The sequence below is a fragment of the Heloderma suspectum genome, chromosome 1 (genome assembly GCF_057233095.1).
Source record: "Heloderma suspectum isolate Gila_16-S chromosome 1, 16-S_ref, whole genome shotgun sequence".
NCBI lineage: Eukaryota > Metazoa > Chordata > Lepidosauria > Squamata > Helodermatidae > Heloderma > Heloderma suspectum.
This window is the reverse complement of record NC_139458.1, coordinates 322,426,207-322,432,214: the sequence shown is the minus strand read 5'-3', so window position 1 is coordinate 322,432,214 and position 6,008 is coordinate 322,426,207.

The following is a 6,008-nucleotide window of genomic DNA, read 5'->3' as shown; positions in this document are numbered from 1 at the left end:
TATTCGTGCAGGTACTAAGGAGAGCGCCGCTATTGGATTCGCGCCTGTTAGTCCCGCCCATTCCCTTCACCTATAGGGTACGAGAGCTGTCTCACAGTAACCACCGGGCTTGCCCTGTGCTGCTGACGGTTCTAGTTTGCTTGCTCTAGACCGAGGAAACGTCCCCGGCTGGCACATGGGGACTAAGCGTACGAACGACTGAATATGCGATAGGGGGAGGAGAAATACAGTGGGGGACACAAAACAGAATACAAAGAACTCGCACAAATAACATAAAATATGTTTGTGGGTATAACAGAGTGTTCAGAAGGCCTGTTCAAGAGAAAAGCGATGGTGGTGGTGCGGCTTAAAAACTGGCTTTGCTCGAATGAGGTGTTGGGACTACACAATTGGTAGGGGCCTGGGACATTTGCTGGGGTCTTCTGAAATACAGGGGTTTGAATACCGGCGAAAGGGAAGACAGAGATGTATGTATGCGTGTGTACGTGGGAGAGGGAACAATGCGTTTGTGATAAATGGGAAGGGGAAACGAGCGTGTTATCTGATACAGGGGTCTGTGTATTTGTGTATGAAACTAACCATTGAAGACGGTGGGACTTCCGGTAAGCATGCATGGGATCGGGCTGTGTATGCAACAGAGAAAGAAGGAAAAAAACCTGTAGGATATTTATCTGAAAGGGCTGTTTAAGAATTTTGCCTGGTGTAACCAGATTAACTAGTCACTTTCACTGATGTACTCCTACCAAATACTATCAGTGGTATTTATTTACTTATTCTATACCGCCCAGTACCGGAAACTTTCTAGGCAGTTCACAATTTTGGGAATCTTAATTGGTATGGGAATCTTCCTGTAGTATAAGAGCATGCAGGGCCCTATTAAACAATCACTCAAAGCATGATTCAACAGCATTGTAGACTTTCAATGCAATCCAGTGCATGTTTACTTGGCATTACATCCAGTTGCGTTTAGTGGTATTTAGGACTGCAGCCTTCTGCAAATCTCTTTTTTGATGATAACTGCACAATAATCCCTGAGTCTGCATATAAGCTGGGGGAGCAGAATCTTGCTGTAGGTAGGGGAATAGGCCTCTTCACTTTAGTAATCTAGATACAAGAGAGAGGGTATGTGTGTGTGTGTGTGTGTGTGTGTCTATAATAAAACAAAAGATTCACAACATGGCAGGGAATCCAGTGCGAGTCAAGGGAGTAGCTAGATGAGAATATCCACGTTGGAACTGTGAACTAAGAGGGCATCAAAATCATTTTTTAAAAAAATATGCAACAAAAAGGCAAGTTCAGAAAATGGTGCTGGTATGGGAGGGAGGGAGTTGAATCATTTGTTGCTAATTATGTGACAGGAAAGCACCCATAGGTGCCTTCAAAACTTGTAACTACATCCCACACAGCAATTACAATGACAATTAATCCACTGTCTGAGGTATCATATTTCCCCAAATAAAATATATTGCCACTGAGTGCTGCGAACATGCAACACCTCCATGACAGAAGCACAACAGAAGCACTGAGTGCAAACAAATGAGAAAAACACACAAATTTATTATGCAAAAAAAGAACTGACTTTACAGAAAGTAAGTAGAGAGGCCTGGCTAACATCTATGCATATTAAGATGGTATGAATTAATCTGAGTAAAATTCAAGTATTTTCACATAATTGATGTGTGCATATAAGATGGGGGGGGGGGCAGAAGGAACCGGTAGACTTTTTCACCTAGAAAAAATGTATCTTATTTCAAAGAAAACTGAAAGACAACACACACAAGATTTCCCCGACTCTTGGACTAGGGATTACTTTCAAGCTAAAAACAGAAGACAACAGTACTAATATGAGTAGTAATACTCTTATTTGTTTTCCAAACAAAGACTATCATTCTAGGATGAATTAGCAGAAGAGAGAAGTATCCTAGGCAAAGCTTAATATGCTCATATAATATAGGAGAGGAAACAACAAAAATGTTTGAAGGGATGACTATGCCTGAAATATGTGCACAGTACAGGTTAGTGGTGAGAATTTCAAAACTAGAATTAAAAGGAGTGTGTATGAGAAACATATTGGATCTCTTACTTTACAGCAAGGCTATTACTCTTTCCCACCGCTCCCTAAATATTAAAGCCCAGTTCAGATGTAATGGGAAACGATGGTTTCCTGATACACGGACAAGCTGCAGTGAGCCACAGTGGTTTGTTTAGGTTTAAGGCATTTGCCTAATTACCCGCCCAGTGCAGTTTGTCATGGCATCCAGAACTAGTTGGCGTAGCTTGTTGGAGGGAGAAACAACCTTCAAATAATCCATGGCCTGTTCTTTAGTTATTTGGGGGTCATTTCCCCCTCAAAGCTGTGCCTCCCAGATTTGGATGATACAACAAGCTGTACCTAGGCAGATAATTAGGCAAATGGTGCCCAGCACAAATTAGCACATGCTGCAGCTTAAACAAGCCATGGTAGAAGTTTATATTTGTATTGGAAAAGTGGAACATAATTGTTTTTAATAAAATGAAATACATAAAAAAAATTATTTCTGTACTGAATTAACATTCAGAAGTGATGCTTTCCTACTAAAACTTAACATAATTTTGAAAACTGTTCTTCACTCTCAACTGAGCAGTCATGTCATATAAGAACTAAGGATGTGCATTGGATTCAGATGATGTCCAGTTCTAGTGCTTCCCAAGGTGAAGTGGGCTTCCCACCAAAGCCACCAGAACTGAAGCCAGAGCCAACCAAGGCATTGTTACCAACCTGTGTTTTGGGGATATAGAGACTTTTTTGTCTCCTGCTAATAGTTTTGTTGTTGTTTCTCTAAAACTGGATGGGAGGAGGAATGCAATTGAGTGACTGAGAGGCCTGCCTTCTAATCCTAGGGCACATATTACCGGGGCTCCAATCACTGTGCCTTGGGGGGAGGATTGTGATCTATTGAGTGTTTCAATGAAGTTTTTATCTCCTTCCATTTTATTTCAGTTGTACAGTGTAGCAGCTTGGGAGGAGGAAGTGAAGTGCTAGGATCTTGTGGTTGGAGTGGGATGGAGTCACTTGACTTCAAGTTTTGTTTGTTCATGATTTCCTTCTTTCTGCTTTTTAATTCAGTTTTTCTTTCAATCTTTTTCTTGTAAAACCTTGAGATACACTTTGATTGTTCCATTGTTCTGTGTGTCTTTGTGTAGAATTAGGTAGTGAATCCATTTTTTCTCTCCCCTAATTAGGGAAAACAAATTAAATTATTTTAATTCCTGCAGTTCTTTCTAGTGTGTTAGTTATATTATCCCCATATAACTATGTAACTTGCTTTATTTCTCACTAGGCAGTTCACCACACCTTAGTTATTCTTCCCCCGAATTTGGAAAAGCTTTTTGCTGGGGTTTCCCCGTCATTTTGGTTCCATTCTCCTTCTGTTCTTGGTTTAATTCAGTACATTTGTATTATGTCAGTATTAATTATAATGTATAATATAGTATTTATCTATTCATGGCTTTTCTCCTGAAATTCCCTCTGTTTTGTGTATCTTAGGGAGGCAGTTCAATCCAACAGGGTAGGGCAAGGATGGGACCGTGAAATTGTCATTCAGTGCCACCACGTTTCACTATGAAAGAGTGAACTTAAACTAGTTTTCAAGCATCATAGCTTCCTAGCTCCTGCACCTGTCCTTTTGAATTTTGCAGGTTTCTTGTCTGGGGATGTGTGCCATTCTAATACAAAATGCCCAAAAAACCATGGAAGGAGGGAATAGGAAACAAATCCTATTTGTTTAAATCCTATTCCCAAAAAATTCCAGATGAATTGCTCTAACTATTCTTCTTAAACTTAGCAGGTTTCTTACCTAGAGCCACCTCTAGACTTTCTGTCATTTTCAGAACAGTGGTCCACAAGGAACATAGGAGGATAATGTCAAAATGTCAATGCTGCTCTTACACAAAATCCCCCTGCAGCTATCATTCTAAAATTTGGCAGGCTTGATCCCCTTAAAAGAGGCAACTATTCCTGCCATTTTCATTCAACTCTGCAAAGAAATAAAAATAAAAGTTATCAGGAATTCCCTTAAAAAAATCAAAATATAAAGCGGCGTAGTACAAAGATCCTTACTCCTATTTATCTGACAGGTGTATCTCCTCAGGGGATGCCTGCAAATATAATCCAATTCTGACCAAGAGAAAAAACATTATAGCTATTGTTTGATGTGCCAACATAGTCAATGAGAGGCACAAAGCTTGGACTTCTGAATCTCAACTCAGGTTTGGTACCTGACTCAAAGTGGACTCTTAATTCATCCCAGCCAAAGCAGGTCATTTTCTGAAGCATCCTGTCAGCGTCTGAGCTGATTCCGGGGATTGGAGCCCACCTCTAATAAGTACTTTTCAATATTTGTTCCCATTGCATGAAGAATCGTCAAACCAGTGTTTGTTGCCATGCTGTAGAAACTCTTCTTACAACAGTTTGAGTCTGTGCGATAGGCGCTCTCAGAGTGTTAGTTCAGTGTTGAGCTGCTGCTGTTTAGAAATTATTCTAGCAGCTTCCGTGCAGCATCCATGTGATAATTTTCCCTAATACACCTATGGTAAAATGAATTATTCCAAGCTATTGCAGTGTAAGATGGATAATTTAGGGCCCAATCCTATGCGTATTTAGACAGAAAAAAGTCCTACAACTCCCAGCATGCTGGGAGTTGTAGGACTTTTTTTTGTCTAAACATGCATAGGATTGTACCCTGAGGGAGCAATCCTACGGCCACTAGACAGCAGCTAGATGGCCGTAGGATATGTTGTTTTCTGGGAACCGACCTTGAAGCCCACGCTCTGAGGTCAGTTCCTGAAGAACTGACCTCCTCCACTTCTGTGCTGCCTCCAAGGCAGCGCAGAACAGCCCCATCTGCCGTGCTCGTAAGAGGAGTGTGGAGCGGCTAGAAAGGGGCATGGCTGGGGGTGTTCCGGGGCAGGGAGAGCGTAACTGCCTGTATGATACATCCTATGCGTCATACAGCAGTCTCCTTCCCCGCTCCATGCTCCCATGGCTAGACAGCTGCAATTGGCTGTCTAGCCGAAAAAGCAGGGCAGGAGAAGCACGGAGGGAACGATCCCCTCCGTGCTTCTTCTGCCCTGCTTTGGATAGGTGGTTGCTTCCGAGTTCAGAGGCGGCTGCCTATCTAGATAGGATTGCTCCCTTAATGACTTGGAGCCAGGTTATCTGAAGATTGTCACCTTCCATATATACTTGCCTGGATCCTAGCTCATCTTCAGAGGTCCTGCTTTAGCTGCCCCACTGAATGAGGTTAGGCAGGTGGCTACTTAGGTGAAGGTCTTTTTGGTGGTGGCATCCCGGTTGTGGAATGCCCTTGCCAGAGAGGCTCACCTGTTGCTTACATTGTGGTCTTTTCAGCACCAGGTGAAGACCTTTTTATTTTCTCAGGCTTTCCAGTCCTTCAGTCTGCATTAGTGCATTTTTAGATCTTTGCACTGTTGCTGGCTTTTACTCTGGTTTTTACTTTGGTTTTATTCTGTTTTAAACATAATGTTTTTATTCATGTTTTACAATTTTATTGTATTTTATGGTTTTAAGTTTTGTTTTGTGAACTGCCCCAGAGACTTTTGGCTATTGGGCAATGTAGAAATGTAATAAATAAATTAATAAATGACCATTTCCATCTGTGCAGCTAGTTGAGCTGGTTTTTCCTAGATTATTTCCAGATACTTCCTCTATGGTTGAACTCAACTATCACTGTTTAGGTAGACTGGTACAAAGATCCTTTCATTACTACCAAGTAAAATAGGTTCAGGAAGGTGAAATTTGCAAAAAGAATAAAAGTCAAAACGTCAAATGCTTTTCTCAAGTGTATAAAACCCGTGAATAACTTGTTATGGCTTCACCCTTGGTAAACACTGTTTAGCGGTACAACCATGCCCTTCCCTTTTACACTGTTACATTCAGCATGGGATTTTAGGTATGAAACAGGATGAAAGTTCAACATCTCTAATTTTATTATCATAAAAATTATCTT